Raw genomic sequence first — 9,438 nt, 5'->3', positions numbered from 1 at the left:
GAATCAGTTTACATTAAAACATTACTGAATCAATTTACATTTAAACATGAACTGAATCAGTTTACAATAAAACATTAACTGAAACAGTTTACATTTAAACACTAACTGTTCTTTACTCAGTTATGAGTAGGCCTATCCACCATAGAGATGACTTGACAACCTGTTGAGTGCATCCTATATGTCTTCATTGTGAAAAGCTTTTGTTTCACATCAAATGCACATCAAATTTATTTTAAAACAGCTCAAGAATTGCACATCAAAACAGCTCATTTCATTAATCTTCAATATTGGCAATTATACCCGTCCCCCGCCCTCAAACTCGCACTCATCTCATCTCTGTGCGTGTAGTGCGCTGTGCTGGTTACAGGCGGTGAGTTTGAATACTGGTAGGCTACTTTTGTCTCTCTCTGTTATGGACAGAAAAGGGGGCAATTCGAGTGTTTGTTAGTAAGATGAAGATGTCGCCAGCAGAACAAACTTAAATCATGAAAAAAAGTATTGACAGCCTAGCTAACTAGCTAGCTAGCTAACCAGTAGATTTACATCATAATTCGCTATGATCAGCAAATAGCCACCCTTTTCCATATTTCACTCATCTGTCTCTAGTTAGTAGCTAAAGTCGTCTCCAGGCTCGAATTGTTTGTTTGACAGCAAGAGAGCTGGCAGATGGACGAGATTAGTTAGTAACCTACTACTAGGAATCACTGGCATTAACTTGCTTACAATAACTGAAGAATGTGCTGTAAATAGGCCAATGCTATAGAGACAGTGAGTATATTATGAATTTCGAGTTATGAATATTAATTAAGAAAGTAGATTTTTAATTTTGAGTACCTGCCCCCTCAAAGGTCTGCATCCACTGCCCTGGTGTATGTGCGTGTGTGTGTGCGTGCGTGCGTGCGTGTGTGTGCGTGTGTGTGTGTGTGTGTGTGTGTGTGTGTGTGTGTGTGTGTGTGTGTGTGTGTGTGTGTGTGTGTGTGTGTGTGTGTGTGTGTGTGTGTGTGTGTGTGTGTGTGTGTGTGTGTGTGTGTGTGTGTGTGTGTGTGTGTGTGTGTGAGGGGATGAAGTGAGTGATTTAATTTACTTGCCTCGTTCCTTTCTCATTAAATAGTTGTTGCTGGGTGAATAATTAACTTTTCAGCCTATACATTAAAGGATGTTTATAAAAAGACTGCACACATCTCGGTGTTTTTTATTTTTCATAAAATAATACCAATCAGAAATGTATTTCACATGGGACACTATCTTAAGGACTTATGTGCGAGTTTTTGTCCTGACATTCTTTGTGAAGGTTCGTAGTGAGAGGGAGATTTAGGCTACTGCCAGTAAATAGACGAAACGTGCTTTCCTTTCCTCTCCTCTCTATCATGTTACCTGCTATGAGGAGGGGAGAACGGGAACCGGGCAGCTACCATCCGCGCCGTTTCCGTGGGGTGGAGTATCATTGGTTATGCAATCATTTTTCCTGAACGGTTTTGCCAACGTTGAACAATACCAATGCTTGCGTTCGGAAATGTTTTACATGCCTTGAACAAATGAGAAAGAGCGCAACAGATATCATCCTAGGAAAATATCAAACCTAGGAAAATATATCCCTATTTTGTAACCTGTGAGCCAACCTCCCAAAGCCGCTGTTGCAGCAGCAGAGAGAAGCGGAGTATCAATCTCAGGCTGTCCACGGTTTCCAGGGTGAAATGTTCCCGTAGGAAGCATAACAAACCCACTAATTAAAATAGTTGAGGAAAACAGATCAACCGAAAAAGAAAGCGACAGGAGCCTAGTAATAATAATAGCCTAAGCATTGAGAACGGAAGAAAAGAGAACAACAAAATCGTTCCGGAAGATAACCCAGACGCGCTCAATAGGCTCTCGCCTAAAGACATAGCGGTAAAGATGATAGTTTCTCTAGAAAAACGCAGAAAAATTGATATGTAGCCTAAGGTTTTTGAAAGCAATTGTTGCGTTTAACAGCCTATAGAGCAATTTAATCAATCAGAACCACCCACGTTTGGACAGCTCCCTTCGTCCCCTCCTTTCTCTCCCTCTCTCCCTCTCTCAACCTTTTTTTTCCTTCTCCCGGTCGAGCTAAATGCTTTTTGTAGCCTGGCGAAATTGCGTGTTGATACCACTTCCTTATTCGCATTGAGATTTCCGTTATTAGTTAAAACAGATTCAATGTTACACTATTAAAGGTTTCATTCGTTCAGATTTGTCCAATCCTTGTGAAAGTGAGAGAGCGCTGGAATTAATGAAACGATCGCATCTCTTCTTCTTGCAGGAACGATTCTTGGGGAACCTGGTCGAGTAAAGGATGTAAAACCGTACTAACCGATGCATCCCATACAAAATGCTTATGTGATCGTGTATCTACCTTCGCCATTTTGGCACAGCAACCAAGAGAAATAGTAAGTAGTGGGATTTTTGTTCTATTCATTTATGGATTAATGCAGAGGAGGGTGCTAGAATGTGCTTCATTGCTTTGCTTTGGTTGGAATTTCAATCGATGTGTTTGTTTCCCCATAATCAGGGGTCTTTATCTCAGTTAGTGTAGCCTATAGGTGAAGGTGAGTCTCTTTTCATCAATCTCAGTCTGGATGTGCTGTCTAGATGATTTTGATAATGCTCTGCATTGGTGAGCTTGACTGGCTTTGGTGTGTGTGTGTGTGTGTGTGTGTGTGTGTGTGTGTGTGTGTGTGTGTGTGTGTGTGTGTGTGTGTGTGTGTGTGTGTGTGCGTGCGTGCGTGCGTGCGTGCGTGCGTGTGTGTGTGTGTGTGTGTTTACACAGGCCAGTGCATGTTGTTGACTGACTTTAGCCTACAGGTTGTGTATGGGCTCAGCTCATCAATTCATATTCAAATATTACAAGTATAGATAAAGGAGTTCAATGAGAAGTGTCATGTTATCTTACAAAAGATTAGCGTCACATAATGAACTAGGTCTAATTAGATCTAGTACTAATGCCATATTCAGTTTTTTTAATTTCAAATAATAGCTAGTCTTACGTTCCTGTGTGTTACTCATTTGTGTAACAGTTAACAGTGCCAGTGATTTGCAACATGATGTCATAAGAGGAAAATAAAAAAAGATGAGGGATCGGGCCCTCAGGACTGACTGTCACGTGTGAAATCATATCTGTTGCTCAGCACTTCCACCATTACTCAAATGTTGTGAATGGAGTAGAGAAAAGTGTGATCTGTGGGATTGATAGCATTGTGTTCCTCTCTGGCAGCAGTGCACCAGGTTAATAACTCAGTGCCTTGCCCTGCCCATGTCACAATGACTGGTGATCTGTGGGAGGGGGCTGGGAAAGAGAAGCTATGGCGGCATCCCAAATGGCACCCTATTCCCTATTTAGTGCACAACTTTTGACCACAGCCCTATGGGCCCTGGTCAAAAGTAGGTCACTAAATAGGGAATAGGGTGTCATTTGGGATACAACCTATATCAAGTGGAATCCTGGGAAAGGTTAGGTGTTAATTAAGAGGCAGTAACAGTAGATAAAATAAACAAGGATCTTATTTGGTTGGCATTGGTAGATTGTCAACTTTATTACGTTAGGAGAGGCTCCTACTCAATGCAATCTTATAAATGACTTCTGTATGTAATTCTAAGCACTATTTTATGGAGTGCGTGTGTAATTCTCAGTGGTGGGAAAAGTACCCAATTGCCATACTTGAGTAAAAGATACCTTAATATAGAATTACTCAAGTAAAAGTGAAAGTCACCTAGTCAAATACTACTTGAGGAAAAGTCTAAAAGTATTTGGTTTTAAATATGCTTAAGTATCAAAAGTAAGTGTAAAAGTATAAATCATTTCAAATTGCTAATATTAAGGAAACCAGATGGCACAGTTTTTTATTTTATTTTTAAATGTACGGATAGCCAGGGGTACAACATGCAGATAAAATTGACATACAAAGCATTTGTGTTTAGCAAGTCTGCCAGATCAGAGGCAGTAGGGATGACCAGGGATGTTCTCTGTTTAGTAAGTCTGCCAGATTAGAGGCAGTAGGGATGACCAGGGATGTTCTCTGTTTAGTAATTCTGCCAGATCAGAGGCAGTAGGGATGGCCAGGGATGTTCTCTGTTTAGTAAGTCTGCCAGATCAGAGGCAGTCGGGATGACCAGGGATGTTCTCTGTTTAGTAATTCTGCCAGATCAGAGGCAGTAGGGATGACCAGGGATGTTCTCTGTTTAGTGAGTCTGCCAGATCAGAGGCAGTAGGGATGACCAGGGATGTTCTCTGTTTAGTAATTCTGCCAGATCAGAGGCAGTAGGGATGACCAGGGATGTTCTCTGTTTAGTAATTCTGCCAGATCAGAGGCAGTAGGGATGACCAGGGATGTTCTCTGTTTAGTAAGTCTGCCAGATCAGAGGCAGTAGGGATGACCAGGGATGTTCTCTGTTTAGTAATTCTGCCAGATCAGAGGCAGTAGGGATGACCAGGGATGTTCTCTGTTTAGTGAGTCTGCCAGATCAGAGGCAGTAGGGATGACCAGGGATGTTCTCTTGATAAGTGTTGAATTGGACCATGCTCCTGTCCTGCTAAGCATTCAAAATGTAACCTGTACTTTTGGGTGTCAGGGAAAATGTATGGAGTAAAATGTACATTATTTCTTTAGGAATGTAGTGAAGTCAAAATAAAAGTTGTCAAAAAAATAAATAGTAAAGTACAGATACCCCCAAAAACTACTTAAATAGTACCTTCAAGTAGTTTTACTTAAGTACTTTACACCAGTGGTAATTCTATGCTCATTTCTGTGGAGTCTCTATGTAATTCTGTCACGTAGACTCTGATGTCTCTTTTAGACCATCCTCAATGTCAATCAGTGAAAATGGTCTCTTTTCTTAATAGGGACCCTCTTTTTTCTCTCTTGATTCAATATTCATGAATATCTGATTAATAAAGGGAAATAGGATTCCACTGTAGAGTAGAGATGTATGGGGAATGGCTCGTTTTATTAGGGATTTTGTTTTATTTCGAGACGTAGAGTAGACACTGCAATCACGATCTTGAGATGAATGGTTAGTTAAGAAAGCAACAGATTTTTTAGATTACATTAATCACCAATGCTATCAAATTCAGGATGAAGAAAGACTGCAAAGCGCACACACACACACGCACATGCACACAAACACACTGGCTCCCCTCCTCTCCCCAATTCGGTTTGTATTGGCGTTGGTGAAACCATTCAATACAGAACATCTCAAAATGGCCGACTTGTTGTGATGTTTTGATTGGTTTGTTTTACAGTTCTATTCGTGGTTTAAGATTTAATAACATCAACTGATTGGTCTATTTTCCAGTCAGTGGCTGTTCATTTTGTATTTTTTGTTGTTGTACTTTTACCCCTTTATCGTGATATCCAATTGGTAGTTAGTCTTGTCCCGTCGCTGCATCTCCCCTACGGACTCATGAGAGGCAAAGGTCGAGAGCCATGCATCCTCCGAAAAAACACAACCCTGCCAAGGCGCACTGCTTCTTGACACACTGCTCGCTTAACCCGGAAGCCAGCCGCACCAATGTGTCGGAGAAAACACTGTCCAGCTGGCGACCAAAGTCATCTTGCAGGCGCCCGGCCGACACAAGGAGTCACTAGATGATGATGGGACAAGGAAATCCCGGCCGGCCAAACCCTCCCCTAACCCGGATGACGCCAGGCCAACTGTGCGCCGCCTCATGGGTTTCCCAGCCACTGCCGGCAGTGACACATCCTGAGATCGAACCCGATGCAATACGGTGCAGTGCCTTAGACCGCTGCGCAACTCTGGAGGCCCTGTGGCTGATATTTTAACACCAACCCAAAGCAGCTATAAAAAGTGTTTTGATTAGTGTGTCCGAAGCTTTAGCACCAACACAAAGCAGGTGTAATATCTACTTCCTTCTGTCTCTGTCTCCTACAGACCATGGAGTACTCAGCGGTCCCCTCTGTGACTTTGATCATTGGTTGTGGTCTGTCCTGTCTCGCCTTGATCCTGTTGCTCGTGGTCTATGCTATTCTATGGAGGTGAGTACAATACAACCAGTGATTTATACACTGAAACCCATGTTGACATGGTGAATATGAATATATGAATTGATGTACACTATATATACAAAAGTATGTGGACTCCCCCTTCAAATGAGTGGATTCGGCTAGTTCAGCCACACCCGTTGCTGACAGGTGTATAAGCGTGGCTGTGTGCTAGACGAGATGGCTAGCACACAGCCATGCAATCTCCATAGACACACATTGGCAGTGGATTGGCCTTACTGAGGAGCTCAGTGACTTGAAAAGTGGCACCGTCATAGGATGCCACTTTTCCAAGTCAGTTCGTGCTGGAGCTGCCCCAGTCAACTGTCAGTGCTGTTATTGTGAAGTGGAAATGTCTAGGAGCAACAACAGCTCAGCCGCAAAGTGGTACGTCTAGGAGCAACAACGGCTCAGTCGCAAAGTGGTAGGCCACACAAGCTCAAAGAATGAGACTGATGAGTGCTGAAGCACGTAGCGAGTAGATATCTGTAGCAGTGGAAATGCTTTCTCTTGAGTGATGAATCACATTTCACCATCTGGCAGTCTGATGGATACATCTGGGTTTGGCGGATGCTAGGAGAATGCTTCCTGCCACAATGCATAGTGCCAACTGTAAAGTTTGGTGGAGGAGGAATAATGGTCTGGGGCTGTTTTTCATGGTTCGGGCTCGGTCCCTTAGTTCCAGTGCAGGGAAATCTTAACACTACAGCATAAAATTACATTCTAGATGATTCTATGCTTCCAACTTTGTGGCAACAGTTTGGGGAAGGACCGTGCACAAAGCGAGGTCCATACAGAAGTGGTTTGTCGAGATCGGTGTGAAAGAACTTGACTGGCCTGCACAGAGCAAAATTCCAATATATAGTGGAAAGCCTTCCTATAAGAATGGAGGCTGTTATAGCAGCAAAGGAGGGACCAACTACATATTAATGCCCATGAATTTGGAATAAGATGTTGAACGAGCAGGTGTCCACATACTTCTGGTCATGTAGTATATAGCCTCGCTATTGTTATTTTATTGTTGCTCTTTTATTTTTTACTTTAGTTTATTTCGTCAATATTTTTCTTAACTCTTATTTTTAAAATGTAAGTAAGCATTTCACCGTAAGGTCTACACCTGTTGTTTTCGGCACATGTGACAAATATTATTTGATTTGATTTGTATGTCTATGCAATATGCTAACTGGTCGTACGGATGGCCATAACAGGGAATGATAATACAGCAATAACCAGCTTTCAATAGTAAACCTGTATGATTCATAAAATATCCTTAATATACAGACATAACAAACATACATAACATTGTTTGTGTATTTCTGATTCATATCCGTGTGAGTATCCTACACTATCACATGACTTGCTCACCAAATTGGTGCCAAATATCCCTTTGTTTAGGCCTAGTAGTAATGGCCTAGTAGTAGTGGCCTAGTAGTAGTGGCCTAGTAGTAGTGGCTTAGTAGTAATGGCCTAGTAGTAATGGCCTAGTAGTAATGGCCTAGCAGTAATGTCCTAGTAGTAATGGCCTAGTAGTAATAGCCTAGTAGTAATGTCCTAGTAGTAATGGCCTAGTAGTAATGGCCTAGTAGTAATGGCCTAGTAGTAATGGCCTAGTAGTAGTGGCCTACTAGTAGTGGCCTAGTAATGGCCTAGTAGTAGTGGCCTAGTAGTAATGGCCTAGTAGTAATGGCCTAGTAGTAGTGGCCTAGTAGTAGTGGCCTAGTAGTAGTTGGCTTAGTAGTAATGGCCTAGTAGTAATGGCCTAGTAGTAATGGCCTAGTAGTAATGGCCTAGTAGTAATGGCCTAGTAGTAATGGCCTAGTAGTAATGTCCTAGTAGTAATGTCCTAGTAGTAATGGCCTAGTAGTAATGTCCTAGTAGTAATGGCCTAGTAGTAGTGGCCTAGTAGTAGTGGCCTAGTAGTAGTGACCTAGTAGTAATGGCCAAGTAGTAATGGCCTAGTAGTAATGGCCTAGTATTAGTGGCCTGGTAGTAATGGCCTGGTAGTAATGGTCTAGTAGTAGTGCCCTGGTAGTAGTGGCTTAGTAGTAATGGCCTAGTAGTAATGCCCTGGTTGTATTGGCCTAGTAGTAATGGTCTAGTAGTAATGGTCTAGTAGTAATGGCCTAGTAGTAATGGCCTAGTAGTAATGGTCTAGTAGTAATGGCCTAGTAGTAATGGCCTAGTAGTAATGGTCTAGTAGTAGAGGCCTGGTAGTAATGGCTTAGTAGTAATGGTCTAGTAGTAGTGGCCTGGTAGTAGTGGCTTAGTAGTAATGCCCTGGTTGTATTGGCCTAGTAGTAATGGCCTAGTAGTAATGGTCTAGTAGTAATGGTCTAGTAGTAATGGCCTAGTAGTAATGGCCTAGTAGTAGTGACCGAGTAGTAATGGCCAAGTAGTAATGGCCTAGTAGTAATGGCCTAGTATTAGTGGCCTGGTAGTAATGGCCTGGTAGTAATGGTCTAGTAGTAGTGCCCTGGTAGTAGTGGCTTAGTAGTAATGGCCTAGTAGTAATGCCCTGGTTGTATTGGCCTAGTAGTAATGGCCTAGTAGTAATGGTCTAGTAGTAATGGTCTAGTAGTAATGGCCTAGTAGTAATGGCCTAGTAGTAATGGTCTAGTAGTAATGGCCTAGTAGTAATGGCCTAGTAGTAATGGTCTAGTAGTAGAGGCCTGGTAGTAATGGCTTAGTAGTAATGGTCTAGTAGTAGTGGCCTGGTAGTAATGGCCTGGTAGTACTGGCCTAGTATTAATTAATGGAAGAATGTTGATTGGTGATTGTTGTGGTGTTGTGTTGATTGTAATTTTTCATTTGTTGATCCAGTACTTCCCGTTATTCCAGATATATCCGGTCTGAGCGGTCCATCATCCTAATCAACTTCTGCCTGTCAATCATCTCCTCCAACCTCCTCATCCTGGTTGGACAGACACAGACACACAATGCGGTAAGATTTCATGTTGTACTGCATGCACTTCAACTGCTTTACTCAAACACACGACTCACAATGCAGGTTGTGTTTATATGTTGTATTGGAAGAGACAAATCAAAATCAAATCAAATTTTATTTGTCACATACACATGGTTAGCAGATGTTAATGCGAGTGTAGCGAAATGCTTGTGCTTCTAGTTCCGATAATGCAGTAATAACCAACAAGTAATCTAACTAACAATTCCAAAACTACTGTCTTATACACAAGTGTAAAGGGATAAAGAATATGTACATAAAGATATATGAATGAGTGATGGTACAAAGCAGCATAGGCAAGATACAGTAGATGGTATCGAGTACAGTATATACATATGAGATGAGTATGTAAACAAAGTGGCATAGTTAAAGTGGCTAGTGATATATGTATTACATAAAGATGCAGTAGATGATATAGAGTACAGTATATACATATGAGATGAGTATGTAAACAAAGTGGCA

The 9,438-nt window shown here is 41.8% G+C and overlaps 1 long non-coding RNA gene across 2 annotated transcripts; it reads left to right on the top strand.

Annotated features, from left to right (window-relative positions):
* Positions 1-1,609: 1,609 nt before the first annotated feature.
* Positions 1,610-9,154, top strand: LOC135530872 (uncharacterized). 2 transcript variants are annotated; one of them, XR_010453915.1, is made up of 4 exons: positions 1,610-1,887; positions 2,279-2,405; positions 5,905-6,008; positions 8,853-9,154. It is a non-coding gene; the product is annotated as an uncharacterized LOC135530872 (long non-coding RNA). The 2 variants fall into 2 exon arrangements; XR_010453914.1 differs by lacking the exon at positions 1,610-1,887 and having other exon boundaries at positions 2,064-2,405.
* Positions 9,155-9,438: the final 284 nt, after the last annotated feature.

This window comes from Oncorhynchus masou, unplaced genomic scaffold (genome assembly GCF_036934945.1).
Source record: "Oncorhynchus masou masou isolate Uvic2021 unplaced genomic scaffold, UVic_Omas_1.1 unplaced_scaffold_1446, whole genome shotgun sequence".
In the NCBI taxonomy this organism is placed as follows: Eukaryota; Metazoa; Chordata; class Actinopteri; order Salmoniformes; family Salmonidae; genus Oncorhynchus; species Oncorhynchus masou.
This window is presented reverse-complemented; position numbering and strand designations above follow the sequence as displayed.